At 46.6% G+C, this 17,105-nt stretch overlaps 1 pseudogene; it reads left to right on the forward strand.

Moving 5' to 3' along the window:
- Positions 1-14,011, forward strand: part of LOC149972410 (uncharacterized) — a 28,498-nt pseudogene extending 14,487 nt beyond the window's left edge.
- The last annotated feature ends 3,094 nt before the right edge of the window (positions 14,012-17,105 follow it).

The following is a 17,105-nucleotide window of genomic DNA, read 5'->3' on the forward strand; positions in this document are numbered from 1 at the left end:
CAGCCCTCTGTCTTCTTTGCACTCCCTATCACTTCTCTCACCCAATTCTACTCTGGCAGACAGAAAGACAGAAAAAGAGAGAGAGAACAAAATAGAGAGAAAGAGAGAGAGACACAGAAAAACAGAGAGAAGGAAAGACCATGAGAGAGAGAGGGGGAGAGAGTCTAGGGGGAAGAGAGAGGGAGAGGGGGAGAGAGAGAGTGGGAGAGAGTTTAGGGGGAAGAGAGAGTGAGTGGGAGAGAGAGAAAGGGAACGAGTCTAGGGAGATGAGAGAGGGAGAGGGGAGAAAGAGAAAGGGAGAGAGTCTACGGGGGAGAGAGAGGAAGAGTCTAGGGGTAAAGAGAGAGGGAGAGATGGAAAAAGGGAGAGAGGGTGAGAGGGAGAGGGGGAGAGAGAGTGGGGGAAAGGGAGATGGAAGAGTGCGAGAGGGAGAGAGTCTAGGGGGAGAGAAAGAGGGAGAGGGAGAGAGTCTAGGGGGGATAGGGAGACGGAGAGAGAGCATCTAGAGATGGAGCGAGGGAGAGGGGGAGAGAGTCTAGGGGGGAGAAGAGAGCTAGAGGGGGAGAGAGAGAGACAGAAAGAGGGACAGAGTTTAGGGGGAGAGCGAGAGAGAGAGAGAGAGAGAGAGAGAGAGAGGGGGGGGGGAGCAGTAGAGAGAGAGTGATATAGGGAGAGAGAGAGTGATTGAGGGAGAAACAATGAGTCACCAGCAGACAGGCAGGCAGCAGTCCCAGAAGGCAGCAGTGCTGAGGCACCTTCCTCAGACATATTGATTGTGGGGGTGAACTGTCCTGGCAGAGAGCTACTGAGCTTGGCACAGTCCCGCCCGCCGTTGAGACGGCTGGATTGGGCTTGCAGTGTGTGTGTGGACAGCAGTTGGAACAGTCCAATATACAACATCACACAAACACATTCACCCATGCACACCAGCCCACATCAGCCCAAAGAAAGTGCTGCATCTCGATAGTCTAAACTTGAAGGGGCAGTATAGTGAAGAAGAAGAAGCCCCTTTGACCTATTGAGATGCAGCTTGGGTCTATTCAAGCAGGGCAGGGGAAGGAGTGTTCTGTCTCTCTTTAGCTCTCTCTATTTCTTTCTCTCTCTCTTTCTCACTCTAACTCTCTAACTCCAACTCTATCTCTAACTCTCTCTCTCTCCCTCTAGATTGTTTGAACTCCCCAGGGTGTAAAGACACAGTGTTCCCTGATGCCATCACACAGAGGAGGCGCGGCAATCAAAACTCTTTCCTCCCTCCAAACCCCCACAATTACAGAAAAGCAATTATTTCTGCGCCGAAGCATTGAGACCCAAGAGAAACAAGCCACATATCGACTTTGTATCCGTCATCTCACTTCCTTCCCCTCTCTCTCTCGCTCTCTCTCTCTGTCTCTCTCTCTCTGTCTCTCTCTCTCTCTCTCTCGCTCTCTGTCGCTCTGTCTCTCTCTCTGTCTCTCTCTCTGTCTCTCTGTCTCTCTCTCTGTCTCTGTCTCTGTCTCTCTCTCTTTCTCTCTCTCTCTCTCTCTCTCTCTCTCTCCCTCTCTCTCTCAGTCTCTCTCTCTCTCTCTCTCTCTCTCTCTCTCTATGTCTCTCTCTCTCTGTCTCTCTCTCTCTCTCTGTCTCTGTCTCTCTCTCTTTCTCTCTCTCTCTCTCTCTCTCTCTCTCTCCCTCTCTCTCTCAGTCTCTCTCTCTCTCTCTCTCTCTCTCTCTCTCTATGTCTCTCTCTCTCTGTCTCTCTCTCTCTCTCTCTCTCTCTCTCTCTCTCCCTCTCTCTCTCAGTCTCTCTCTCTCTCTCTCTCCCTCTCTCTCTCAGTCTCTCTCTCTCTGTCTCTCTCTATGTCTCTCTCTCTATGTCTCTCTCTCTCTCTCTCTCTCTTACCCCCTTCCTCTTTTCTCTCTCTTTTTTCTCTTTACAAAAGTGATAGAAAACTAATTTGCTGGAGCCTGGGCCTTGTTTCCATGCAGGGCAGAACAAGAAGAAGAACAAGAGAGAAGGGATGGTGGTGTTCTACCACGCTCGCTGGATCGGACTGCAGTCTATTAGGAGGCAAGCGAGCGAAACAAATGTTCAGACTTTAGCACACTGATTCCTAGCTAACATTGATTCTGCTGCATTTCACAGTGCCTGAGTGTTCTGACAGCTCCTGCCTGCCGTCCAGGTGACGTGAATCTGCATGGGTGGGGTGTGTGGGCACGGGCACGGAACACAAAGCATTGTTTTTGGGGAGAGAGAAGCTGGGCGGTGTGTTATCTTCCCCGCCACAGGAGCAGTACACACACACACACACACACGCACGCACGCACGCACGCACGCACGCACGCACACACACACACACACACACACACACACACACACACACACACACACAGAGAGAGAGAGAGAGAGAGACTCCATGGACAATCATGCTGGGTCCATCAAGGCAAACCAGGCAGCCACTGCAGTAGTCCCACAATAGCTATCTGATTGGTATTTTACTGTGATTTTACAGGAGGGGAGGGGGGATTGTTGAGGGGAATGGAAAATTGGCTTTACTAAATATAAATGCAGCTAAAAACAGACATGAAAATGGAGGTAAACACAATACATGTAGAGAGCCTGGGAATTATCTCAGTGAGAGAAAGACTAGAGGAGTCTCCCTCCACTCTTAACCCCCCACTGAAGCCCTGAGCTCCCCCCACCATCCCACCCCTGGTGACAGACAGCTTCCTCTGACTCAGGCTGGGAGTGCAGCAGACTTGTCCACCTTGGCCTGTTTATAACCCCTGATTTTAATTCAAAGTCAATTTGGAGCCCATTATGGAGCCCCACTGGGGAAGACTTACCAAATGAGGACTATCTACTTGACTGAGTTCTTAATTAAAAGCACATCACCCACCTGTGTGAATCAGGGCGTAGCAATGAATGTGACAGAACATACACACAATCATGCACACACAAGCACACACGTAACTACACCACGCACGTGCACAAATACACACACAAGCACACACACGCAGTCTTGATCGTCCTCAAGGCAATTTCAGCTATACCCCTCATTCACTATACTCTTTGCCTCTACACTACTCAATTCTACTGCCATGTAACCACAATGTGACACAGCAGTTTTGGGCTACAGTGTTTATGTCTCTGTTTCTGTGTTTTTTCATGCGGGGTGTGCTTGAAGCCTCATTACTTTAACGATTAAAGTTTCACTCTGGACACTCTGGACACGGTTCACTCTGGACACTCTGGACACTCTGGACACTCTGACCACGGTTCACTCTGGACACTCTGGACACTCTGGACACGGTTCACTCTGGACACTCTGGACACGGTTCACTCTGGACACTCTGGACACTCTGACCACGGTTCACTCTCGACAGTCTGGACATGTTTCACTCTGGACACTCTGGACACTCTGACCACGGTTCACTCTGGACACTCTGGACACTCTGACCACGGTTCACTCTGGACACTCTGGACACTCTGACCACGGTTCACTCTGGACACTCTGACCACGGTTCACTCTGGACACTCTGACCACGGTTCACTCTGGACACTCTGACCACGGTTCACTCTGGACACTCTGGACACTCTGGACACTCTGACCACGGTTCATTCTGGACACTCTGGACACGGTTCACTCTGGACACTCTGGACACGGTTCACTCTGGACACTCTGGACACGGTTCACTCTGGACACTCTGGACACGGTTCACTCTGGACACTCTGACCACGGTTCACTCTGGACACTCTGGACACTCTGACCACGGTTCACTCTGACCACGGTTCACTCTGGACACGGTTCACTCTGGACACTCTGGACACGGTTCACTCTGGACACTCTGGGCACAGTTCACTCTGGACACTCTGGACACTCTGACCACGGTTCACTCTGGACACTCTGGACACGGTTCACTCTGGACACTCTGACCACGGTTCACTCTGGACACTCTGGACACTCTGGACACTCTGACCACGGTTCACTCTGGACACTCTGGACACGGTTCACTCTGGACACTCTGGACACTCTGACCACGGTTCACTCTGGACACTCTGGACACTCTGGACACGGTTCACTCTGGACACTCTGGACACGGTTCACTCTGGACACTCTGGACACGGTTCACTCTGGACACTGGACATTTTTCTCCGAAAGATATCGATAGAGGAAAGAGAGCAGGATGGGGAGGGCTAGAGGAAAGAGGGAATGAAGTGCGGAGTGTGAGAATAGATGTAGTAATATTGTCGGGCCAACTCCATATCCTCTGTAATCACCGTCATAAAACTTGAGAATTACACTGAGCATAACAGAGAGGCGTAAACACGAAACACTGCTGCTGCTGCCACTACAGAAAGCTGCCAGGATGCCAGGTTGAACCACTGCAAAATGTGAAGTCCATCCAGGTAAGCAGAACGTTGGGAGATGACTGGCCACTAGGTTGTGTGTGTGTGTGTGTGTGTGTGTGTGTGTGTGTGTGTGTGTGTGTGTGTGTGTGTGTGTGTGTGTGTGTGTGTGTGTGTGTGTGAGACAATGACAAAATCAGATAAAGAATTTGTGAATGTTCTGATTTGTATGTATTGACTCAGTGAGAGTGAATGTATTCAATGAAGTTCATAGTGCCCGTATTCAAATGGCACTGCCATTTTGTTTGTATATAAGAGAGCGTGTCTGTAAGCTGGTGTGTAGTGGTTGCTGGGATGTAGTGGTTGCTGGTGTGTGTGTCTGCTGATGTGTAGTGGCTGAGAAACATTTCATCTGGTAAAGCACTGAGTTCTCACTAATGCCTGGAAAGTGGTTGGGCTGGCGGAAGCACTGCGGTGAAACACAGAAGAGAAGGTATTTTTCACGGTTCACAGAGGAGTCAAAAAGAGAGGGATGCATTGAAATGAGATGATTTGGAGCGAGAGGAGAGGAGAGAGAACACACAAAGCACTCCACTGTGCTCACTGCTGGGTACTGAAATGACTTCATGGCTACTGGAGTATTACGTTTTAGGGTACCCTATTATACTTACACGCACAGTGAAACACACACACAACACATTAACACAGAAATGCACGCACACATGCACACGCACACACACACACACACACACACACACACACACACACACACACACACACTTAGTTGCACACACACAAAAGTAAACAAAAGCATCCACCAGAAATCATTACACTTTGGCCTAGTATGTTCAAAGGGAAGAAACGGTGGGCAGAGAGACAGAGGTCAGCTCTTGGGGAGAGAATTAGTATGTGGCATTAGGCTTGAGTGAGATGGAAAAAGGCAACAGTACAATAACAATGGGGTAATTTGGAGTGTCCGTCGTTAAAATGTGCTTTTTGGAGTGAACGAACGTGCCTAAAATGCTCTTTCACAAAATAAGGCAACAAAAGCCAAGATGAGCAGAGAGAGAGAGTCAGACAGAGTGAAAGAGAGAGAGAGTCAGGCAGAGTGAAAGAGAGAGAGAGAGAGTCAGACAGAGTGAAAGAGAGAGAGAGAGAGTCAGACAGAGTGAAAGAGAGAGAGAGAGAGTCAGACAGAGTGAAAGAGAGAGAGAGAGAGAGTCAGACAGAGTGAAAGAGAGAGAGAGAGAGTCAGACAGAGTGAAAGAGAGAGAGAGAGAGTCAGACAGAGTGAGAGAGAGGGAGTCAGACAGAGTGAAAGAGAGAGAGAGAGAGTCAGACAGAGTGAAAGAAAGAGAGAGAAAGAGTCAGACAGAGTGAAAGAGAGAGAGAGACACAGTATATTGAAACACTGTATATATACGTAATATGACATTTGTAATGTCTTTATTGTTTTGAAACTTCTGTGTAATGTTATGTAATGTTTACTGTTAACACGTTTCCCATGCCAGTAAAGCCCCTTGCATTGAATTGAATTGAATTGAGAGAGTCAGAGAGTCCGAGAGAGCGTTCACAGCGTTCACAGTCAGCCCACTGACACCCCTATCAGACCACAGCAAAATCACAGTCTACTTGAACAGAGCAATACTCAATCATGAGGCATCAAAGCCAAAGAACTGAGTAACACTAAGAAATGCTATAGATGGAAGGAATGCAGTTTGGAAACCTACCAAAAAACAATTAGGCAACAACAAATTCAATCCCTTTTAGACAATTTCCTGGGTAAAACGTTCCACTGTAATAGTGAAGGTGAACTTGGCAGTAGAAAATCTTAACAGTATATTTGACCTCTCAGCTTCCCTATCAAATCTAAAACTCTCAAATAGAAAACCGAAGAAAATGAACAACAATGACAAATGGTTTGATGAAGAATGGAAAAATCTAAGAAAGAAATTGAGAAACCTTTCCAACAAAAAACATAGAGACCCGGAAAACCTGAGTCTACGCCTATGGTGAATCACGAAAACAATACAGAAATACACTACAGAAAAAGAAGGAACAGCACGTCAGAAATCAGCTCAATGTAATTGAAGAATACAGAGACTCTAACCACTTCTGGGAAAATTGGAAAACACTAAACAAACAACAACACGAAGAATTATCTATCCAAAATGGAGATATATGGGTAAACCACTTCTCCAATCTTTTTGGCTCGATAACAAAGAATAAAGAGCAAAAACATATACATGATCAATACAAATCTTAGAATCAACTATTAAAGACTACCAGAACCCACTGGATTTTCCAATTACCTTGAATGAGTTACAGGACAAAATAAAAACCCTCCAATCCAAAAGGCCTGTCGTGTTGATGGTATCCTCAATGAAATGATCAAATATACAGACAACAAATTCCAATTGGCTATACTAAAACTCTTTAACATCATCCTTAGCTCTGGCATCTTCCCCAATATTTGGAACCAAGGACTGATTACCCCAATCCACAAAAGTGGAGACAAATTTGACCCCAATAACTACTGTGGAATATGCGTCAACAGTAACATTGGGAAAATCCTCTGCATTATCATTAACAGCAGACTCGTACATTTCCTCAATGAAAACAATGTACTGAGCAAATGTCAAATTGGCTTTTTACCAAATTACCGTACAACAGACCATGTATTCACCCTGCACACCCTAATTGACAACCAAACAAACTAAAACAAAGGCAAAGTCTTCTCATGCTTTGTTGATTTAAAAAAAGCCTTCGACTCAATTTGGCTTGAGGGTCTGCTATACAAATTGATAGAAAGTGGTGTTGGGGGTAAAACATACGACATTATAAAATCCACGTACACAAATAACACGTGTGTGGTTAAAATTGGCAAAAAACACACACATTTCTTCACACAGGGACGTGGGGTGAGACAGGGATGCAGCTTAAGCCCCACCCTCTTCAACATATATATCAACGAAATGGCGCGGGCACTAGAAAAGTCTGCAGCACCCGGCCTCACCCTACTAGAATCCGTAGTCAAATGTCTACTGTTTGCTGATGATCTGGTGCTTCTGTCACCAACCAAGGAGGGACTACAGCAGCACCTAGATCTTCTGCACAGATTGGGCCCTGACAATAAATCTCAGTAAAACCAAAATAAGGGTGTTCCAAAAAAGGTCCAGTTGCCAGGATCACAAATACAAATTCCATCTAGACACTGTTGCCCTAGAGCACACAAAAAAATATACATACTTTGGCCTAAACATCAGCGCCACAGGTAACTTCCACAAAGCTGTGAACGATCTGAGAGACAAGGCAAGAAGGGCCTTCTATGCCATCAAAAGGAACATACAATTCAACATACCAATTAGGATCTGGCTAAAAATACTTGAATCAGTCATAGAGCCCATTGCCCTTTATGGTGGTGAGGTCTGGGGTCTGCTCACCAACCAAGTCTTCACAAAATGGGACAAATACCAAATTGAGACTCTGCATGCAGAATTCTGCAAGAATATCCTCCATGTACAAAGTAAAACACCAAATAATGCATGCAGAGCAGAATTAGGCCGATACCCACTAATGATCAAAATCCCGAAAAGAGCCGTTAAATTCTACAACCACCTAAAAGGAAGCGATTCCCAAACCTTCCATAAGAAAGCCATAACCTACAGAGAGATGAACCTGGAGAAGAGTCCTCTAAGCAAGCTAGTCCTGGGGCTCTGTTCACAAACACAAACACACCCCACAGAGCCCCAGGACAGCAGCTCAATTAGACCCAACCAAATCATGAGAAAACAAAAAGAGAATTATTTGACACATTGGAAAGAATTAACAAAAAAACTGAACAAACTAGAATGCTATTTGGCCCTAAACAGAGAGTACACAGTGGCAGAATACCTGACCACTGTGACTGACCCAAACTTAAGGAAAGCTTTGACTATGTACAGACTCAGTGAGCATAGCCTTGCTATTGAGAAAGGCCGCCATAGGCAGACATGGCTCTCAAGAGAAGACAGGCTATGTGCTCACTGCCCACAAAATGAGGTGGAAACTGAGCTGCACTTCCTAACCTCCTGCCCAATGTATGACCATGTTAGAGAGACATATTTCCCTCAGATTACACAGATCCACAAAGAATTCGAAAACAAATCCAATTTTGATAAACTCCCATATCTACTGGGTGAAATTCCATAGTGTGCCATCACAGCAGCAAGATTTGTGACCTGTTGCCACAAGAAAATGGCAACCAGTGAAGAACAAACAGCATTGTAAATACAACCCATATTTATGCTTATTTATTTTCCCTTGTGTACTTTAACCATTTGTACATTGTTACAACACTGTATATATATATATATATATATATATATATATATATATAATATGACATTTGTAATGTCTTTATTGTTTTGAAACTTCTGTATGTGTAATGTTTACTGTTAATCTTTATTGTTTATTTCACTTTTGTATATTATCTACCTCACTTGCTTTGGCAATGTTAACACATGTTTCCCATGCCAATAAAGCCCCTTGAATTGAATTGAATTGAGAGAGTTAGAGAGAGAGTCAGAGAGAGAGAGAGTCAGAGAGAGAGAAGGAAAGAGAGAGTCAGAGAGAGAGAGAGTGTCAGAGAGAGAGGGAGAGTCAGAGAGAGAGTTAGAGAGAGAGTCAGAGAGAGAGTCAGAGAGAGAGTCAGAGAGAGAGTCAGAGAGAGAGAGAGAGAGAGAGAGAGAGAGTCATAGAGAGATGGAGAGAGAGTCGGAGAGAGAGAGAGAATGAGTGAATGAGCATTCTATGCCATTAAAAGGAACATCAAAATCGAAATTCCAATTAGAATCTGGCTCAAAATGGTTCAATCAGTTATAGAACCAATTGCTCTATATGGCAGTGAAGTATGGGGTCCAATCTCTAATAATGAATTTACCAAATGGGACAAACGTCCAATCGAAATACTGCATGCAGAGTTTTGCAAGACTGAATTGCCTGTGCAAAGAAAAACTCAAAATAACGCATGTAGAGCAGAATTGGGCCAATATCCCCTCCTCATTCGAATAGAAAAAAGAGCCATCAAATTTTACAACCATCTAAAAACAAGTGACCCCAAAACATTCCATCACACAGCTCTACAATGTCAAGAGATGAAACAAGAGAAGAGTCCCCTCAGCCAGCTGGTTCTGAGGCTCAGGACAGCACTCAGAAAATCTGGCCCAACCAAATCATCACAAAACAAGTAAACTTCAACGCTATTTGGCTCTAAACAGACAGTACATGGTGGCAGACTATCTGACCGATGTGACTGATAGAAAACTGAGGAAAACACTGACTAGGTACAGACTCAGTGAACACAGTCTTGCTATAGAGACCGGTCGTCACAGACAAACCTGGCTGCCCAGAGAGGACAGGCTGTGCTCACTCTGCTCCAGGGGAGAGGTAGAGACAGAGCTGCATTTCCTATTACACTGTGACAAATACTCAGACCTAAGAGAATATTTATTTCCCACAATAATAATTCAATACAAAGAATTTGAAACTATAAAAGATGAAGAAAAATATCTAATATTTATTCGGTGAAAAGCCAAAATGTGCCTCCTGCCACAACCTGAGGGACAGCCAGTGAAAAGTGCAAAGTAATGTCGATAATATTTCTCATCTTGTTTTGTTTTGTCTTTCATACCACTTCATGTGTCTTCTCAGTCATGTTGACACTGGTCTACTACCATTGCTTTAATGTATTGTTGTTCTCATTAATATTGTTGTTGTAGTTGTTGTTAATGGTAATCCCATGTCCACTACTACTATTATTATTTCTGTTGGTCCAACCATTTATTTATATATAAACATATATTTTTATTTTATTTTTATTTTTCGATATGTATACTTTGACAATGTAAGTAATAATTAACTTGCCATGTCAATAAAGTAAATTGAACTGAATTGAATTGAATTGAGAGAGAGAGAGAGAGAGAGAGAGAGAGAGAGAGAGAGAGAGAGTCAGGGAGAGAGTCAGGGAGAGAGTCAGAGAGAGAGTCAGAGAGAGAGAGAGAGTGGCAGTCAGAGAGAGATGCAGTCAGAGAGAGAGTCAGAGAGAGAGAGGCAGTCAGAGAGAGAAAGAGAGTTGCAGTCAGAGAGAGAGGCAGTCAGAGAGAGAGAGAGGCAGTCAGAGAGAGAGGGGCAGTCAGAGAGAGAGAGAGAGAGAGACTGGCAGTCAGAGAGAGTGGCAGTCAGAGAGAGAGGCAGTCAGAGAGAGAGGCAGTCAGAGAGAGAGTCAGAGAGAGAGAGAGAGAGAGAGTCAGAGAGAGAGAGAGAGAGTGGCAGTCAGAGAGAGACGCAGTCAGAGAGAGAGTCAGAGAGAGAGAGGCAGTCAGAGAGAGAAAGAGAGTGGCAGTCAGAGAGAGAGTCAGTCAGAGAGAGAGAGAGGCAGTCAGAGAGAGAGTCAGAGAGAGAGAGGGGCAGTCAGAGAGAGATAGAGAGAGAGACTGGCAGTCAGAGAGCGTGGCAGTCAGAGAGAGAGGCAGTCAGAGAGAGAGGCAGTCAGAGAGAGAGTCAGAGAGAGAGAGTCAGAGAGAGATAGAGAGTGGCAGTCAGAGAGAGAGGCAGTCAGAGAGAGAGTCAGAGAGAGAGTGGCAGTCAGAGAGAGAGGCAGTCAGAGAGAGAGGCAGTCAGAGAGAGAGAGTCATTTAGAGAGGCAGTCAGAGAGAGAGAGAGAGTGGCAGTCAGAGAGAGAGGCAGTCAGAGAGAGAGTCAGAGAGAGAGAGTGGCAGTCAGCGAGAGAGAGGCAGTCAGAGAGAGAGGCAGTCAGAGAGAGAGGTAGTCAGAGAGAGAGTCAGATAGAGAGAGAGTGGAAGTCAGAGAGAGAGGCAGAGAGAGAGAGAGAGTGGCAGTCAGAGAGAGAGGCAGTCAGAGAGAGGCAGTCAGAGAGAGAGGCAGTCAGAGAGAGAGGCAGAGAGAGAGAGAGAAAGAGTGGCAGTCAGAGAGAGAGCGAGAGAGAGACTGGCAGTCAGAGAGAGTGGCAGTCAGAGAGAGAGGCAGTTAGAGAGAGAGGCAGTCGGAGAGAGAGTCAGAGAGAGAGTCAGAGAGAGATAGAGAGTGGCAGTCAGAGAGAGAGGCAGTCAGAGAGAGAGGCAGAGAGAGAGGCAGTCAGAGAGAGAGGCAGTCAGAGAGTCAGAGAGAGAGAGAGAGTGGCAGTCAGAGAGTGACAGTCAGAGAGAGAGTCAGAGAGAGAGAGAGAGTGGCAGTCAGAGAGAGAACGAGAGAGAGAGTGGCAGTCAGAGAGAGAGGCAGTCAGAGAGAGAGAGAGAGTGGCAATCAGAGAGAGAGCCAGTCAGAGAGAGAGTCAGAGAGAGAGAGAGAGTGGCAGTCAGAGAGAGAGTCAGAGAGAGAGAGTGGCAGTCAGAGAGAGAGGCAGTCAGGGAGAGAGTCAGAGAGAGAGAGAGACAGTGGCAGTCAGAGAGAGAGAGGCAGTCAGAGAGAGAGAGTCAGAGAGAGGCAGTCAGAGAGAGAGAGAGAGAGAGAGAGAGAGGCAGTCAGAGAGAGAGAGTCAGAGAGAGAGAGAGAGTGGCAGTCAGAGAGAGAGGCAGTCAGAGAGAGAGTCAGAGAGAGAGAGAGGCAGTCAGAGAGAGAGTCAGAGAGAGAGAGTGTGTGGCAGTCAGAGAGAGAGGCAGTCAGAGAGAGAGTCAGAGAGAGAGAGAGGCAGTCAGAGAGAGAGTCAGAGAGCGAGAGTGTGTGGCAGTCAGAGAGAGAGACAGTCAGAGAGAGAGTCAGAGAGAGAGAGAGGCAGTCAGAGAGAGAGTCAGAGAGAGAGAGTCAGAGAGAGGCATTCATGTAGGTGAACAGCTCCTGACTTGTTGTACCTTTCTGGTGAACATAGCAACATGGCCACTGAGACGGTGCTACCACTGAGAGCCACCCCTCCCTTTAAAAAAATAATTTTCCAGCAGAAATCAAAACAGAGAAGGGAATAATACATTTTAAACAACGAATTCAGAGGGGGAACACGGAAAATGTTGTTTGCCGACTGCTCACACAACAGGACTGTTCCAAACGTCTTATTTTACACAGACCACACTATTGCCTGGCATACAGCTGTAACCAGGCATTTCAGAAGGACCAGGAAAACATGTATCAGAACGGCAATGTCATGGTCCAGGGCAGTGAGCCTGCACTCAGCTCTTTTGTGTAGGACTTTCCCACCCTAGGGAAGATAGAGTAAAACCAAAAAGGATAAGGACAGCAACCCGACCTCTCCCCTCACCTCAGGCTCTCCAACAGCAGGAGCCCAGGCCCAGATCCACGCAACAGGTCTATCTTCCCCCCTGCCTGCCTGCATGCCCCCCCCCCCCCAGCTACACCACCATCAGCCTGCTGAGAGACAGGCTGGCTCTGATAGAGGTATGGGTTACTGAGCTGAAGGAGAAGCTCCCCAGCTACACTACCATCAGCCTGCTGAGAGACAGGCTGGCTCTGATAGAGGTATGGGTTACTGAGCTGAAGGAGCAGCCCCCAAGCTACACCACCTCCAGCCTGCTGAGAGACAGGCTGGCTCTGATAGAGGTATGGGTTACTGAGCTAAAGGAGCAGCCCCCAAGCTACACCACCTCCAGCCTGCTGAGAGACAGGCTGGCTCTGATAGAGGTATGGGTTACTGAGCTGAAGGAGAAGCTCCCCAGCTACACTACCATCAGCCTGCTGAGAGACAGGCTGGCTCTGATAGAGGTATGGGTTACTGAGCTAAAGGAGCATTACCCCAGCTACACTACCATCAGCCTGCTGAGAGACAGGCTGGCTCTGATAGAGGTATGGGTTACTGAGCTAAAGGAGCATTACCCCAGCTACACTACCATCAGCCTGCTGAGAGACAGCCTGGCTCTGATAGAGGTATGGGTTACTGAGCTAAAGGAGCAGCCCCCCAGCTACACCACCATCAGCCTGCTGAGAGACAGGCTGGCTCTGATAGAGGTATGGGTTACTGAGCTAAAAGAGCAGCCCCCCAGCTACACCACCATCAGCCTGCTGAGAGACAGGCTGGCTCTGATAGAGGTATGGGTTACTGAGCTAAAGGAGCATTACCCCAGCTACACTACCATCAGCCTGCTGAGAGACAGCCTGGCTCTGTTAGAGGTATGGGTTACTGAGCTGAAGGAGCAGCCCCCCAGCTACACCACCTCCAGCCTGCTGAGAGACAGGCTGGCTCTGATAGAGGTATGGGTTACTGAGCTGAAGGAGAAGCTCCCCAGCTACACCACCATCAGCCTGCTGAGAGACAGGCTGGCTCTGATAGAGGTATGGGTTACTGAGCTAAAGGAGCATTACCCCAGCTACACTACCATCAGCCTGCTGAGAGACAGCCTGGCTCTGATAGAGGTATGGGTTACTGAGCTAAAGGAGCAGCCCCCCAGCTACACCACCATCAGCCTGCTGAGAGACAGGCTGGCTCTGATAGAGGTATGGGTTACTGAGCTAAAAGAGCAGCCCCCAAGCTACACCACCATCAGCCTGCAGGAGCTGAGAGCCTTCACCACAGCGCTTGAGGAGGTAAAGGCCACCATGAGGAGAGAGCCGGTGCAGGTAAAGGAGGAGATGGCAAAGGAGGTGTCTGTCATCAAGAAGGTGCTGCAGCACAGAGAACAGACTGTAGAGACTCCTAGAGAGAAGCTGCAGCCCCTCACCAACACAAACCCCCTCACTCTGTAGGATTGAGTGAAAGTAAACAGCCCCTCCAAAACATCTGCACTTAATTACACTAAACACACTCACACGGCTATTGTACTTCAAGTTTACTTGTTCAATGAACAGGACGAGAACAAATGTTTGCTGTTATCCTGTTCATCTCACTCTGAACAACTTAGGAGTTGGTAGTTACTGTATTTCTGACTGCTATTCTTTCTTTTTGCAACATGAAATCACTATCAGTCAGCATGTGGAACATTCAGGGCCTAAACTCATCAACCTTTGGACTGAAAAATGTGTCACTGGAGTTCACTTTTATTGTTGTTAAAGACGTTGATGTAGACATTCTGCAGGAGACATGGTGTAAGGCCCACAGGCTACAGAGAGGTAATTGTGCAATTACAGAAACACAGCTCTGTCAATAGAGACAGAGACTCTGGAGGATTGATCATTTGGTACAAATCCAAACTACAAAATCCAATTGATCCCCTCAAAATAGGTAAATATCACATTTGGTTTAAACCGATAAAAACTTGTACTGACAGAAAAAGATGTGTTCCTTTCCGCAATATATATCCCCCCTCAGAATCCCCATATTACTCAGAGGAGATCTCCCCCCCCCCCCCTCAGAATCCCCATATTACTCAGAGGAGATCCCCCCCCCCCCCCCTCAGAATCCCCATATTACTCAGAGGAGATCTGCACCACAGCGGGACCTGAGACAGAGCTGCATTTCCTGACAAAATGTCAAAAACATAAAACAATTAGAGAGTGTAATTTCATCAAATTTGATACCCTTATTCAAGATTTCAAAGACCTCTTTGATGAGAATAGGCTACCAGTCCTGTTGGGGGAGGACACAGAGAGCTGTGGGTTAGAAGCGTACTATATTGTTGCCTGCCATAAGATGAGGGACAGTGTCTGACAGACCAACCAATCTGCACATGTCCTCTATGCTTATTGTTATTGTTCAATGTATGGTTATTTTGACCCCTGAATATTGTTGTTACTGTTGTCTCGTTGACAATATAGGTTATTATTATTTTAATCATGTTAATATTGTACATTTCCAAAGTAAGCTTTGGCAATATGTACATTGTTACCTCATGCCAATAAAGTAAACTGAATTGAAATTGAATTGAGAAAAAGAGAGCGAGAGAGAGAAAACGAGTGAGTGAGAGAGAGAGAATGTGTGTAAGTGTGTTTCTCTCTATAAACTCATATTACATGGTGTGTAACTACAGAAGGTGGGGATTGTCTCTCTCAACTGCACTCTACTATACCTCCTCTCCTCCTTTATCCCTCGCTACCGATCCATCATCCACTTTTTAATTGTCCCATCATCTGTGTCCTCTCTGCTTTTCTTACCGTCTCGTTTCCTCCCAATCTGTCCTTTCTTGTTTTCATATCTTCGTCTTTCATGTTCCCTCTGTCTTCATCCATCTCCATCCTTTCATCTCGATTTTCACCTTCATCTTTCCTCCCTTTCTATCCAACCATCATCAACGTCAATAGATGAACAGAGTGACACCCTCTGTAAGTCTCTCTTCCTGCCACACGCATCTCATTCTCTTTGTCTTTGTCCTCTTCCCTCTCTCTCCTTCCTCCTTTCCTTGCTGTCTTTTCCCTTTCAACCCCTCTGCACCTCTGTCTTTCTCCATCCATCTCTCAATATGTTTATCTATTTACCTCTGTTCCTGTCATCTTTCCCCACTTTCTCTCTTTTCGCCAATCCCTTTTTTCTCTCACTCGTTTTGGACGTCAGCAGATTTATTGGACTCTACAGTTCATAAAACAAAGAGAGTGTGCGCTAAACTAAATAAAACAACAGAAATGCATTCTGGGGGATAACTTAATATACCTCCTGGCCGCCCTCACAACGGAATGTTTAAGGTGTTAATAACAGACCTGTCACTACAGGTGGAAATGGAAATGTTAACAGTCCAATTTCCTATTGTTTGTTTCTTCCTGTAAACAAGTGTGCAACTAGTTTCCAGGAAGTGCTGTGGTTTGAGTCGTATCACATTATTGGGCCTTGAAACTCAACACTGACACCAGAGTGTCACGACTTCCGCCGAAGTCGGTCCCCCTCCTTGTTCGGGCGGCGTTCGGCGGTCGACGTCACTGGCCTTCTAGCCATTGCCAATCCACTTTTCATTTTCCATTTGTTTTGTCTTTGTTTTACACACCTGGTTTCAATTCCCCAATTACATGTTCATTATTTAACCCTCTGCTTTCCCCATGGTTTTTGTGCGTGATTGTTTTATGTATGTTCGGTCCGCTATTGTGGGCTCGGTATTACGACATGTTATTGGAATATTTGAGTAAAGTTACTTGTATTACTCATCTCTGCTGTCCTGCGCCTGACTCCTCTGCACCAGCTACACCCAGACCACTATACAGAGAGGGGCTAATATGAGCCATAGAGGAGGACTAGGGCAACTTGGGAGCCCATCAACAAGATGTGATCAACTTTCCGCTATAGGTACTCTAGTTATGAGTAATGAAATTATCATCAGCAACCACAACCTTTGTAGTGAAGGCTGTGAAACTAAAGGAGATGGTGAGAGCTTGGAGTTTAAATCAGGGGAAAGGGAGCAAACTGACGTCATAGTCATCCTTATATCCATCAGTCATCCAGTTCCTTTTCCTCCCACAGCAAGTTTTTTTTTTAAGAGGCCGGGTGAGAAGGCTAGGATCAAGGATTTTGTGTGTGTGTGTGTGTGTGTGCGCGCGCATGTGCGCGTGTTTGTGTGTGCCTGCATCCGAGTGTGTGCGCACATGCATTTATGTGTGTAATCTGGTGTCCTGGCAAGGGGCAGCGCTGCCCGCTGGGGGGATGAGTTATGTTGGTGTGGGGCGCTTGGTTCCCTGGTTCCCTGGTTCCCTGGTGCCCTGCTCTCCTGCTGCTAAGAGCTCTACATCAGATTCCCATTGAGCCGATGAAATGGACCCGGCACTGGGCCAAGCCAGAGGCTGAGACAGAGGAGGGGAACAGAGAGAGGGATGGAGTGGGAGAAGGGTGGAAGAGGAGAGGGAAGGAGGAGAGGGATGGAGGAGGAGAAGGGTGAGAGGAATGGAGGGGGATGGGAGAGGAGAGCGATGGAGTGGGAGAGGA

Source organism: Oncorhynchus mykiss, chromosome 24, assembly GCF_057628025.1.
Source record: "Oncorhynchus mykiss isolate SJ-2025 chromosome 24, ASM5762802v1, whole genome shotgun sequence".
In the NCBI taxonomy this organism is placed as follows: Eukaryota; Metazoa; Chordata; class Actinopteri; order Salmoniformes; family Salmonidae; genus Oncorhynchus; species Oncorhynchus mykiss.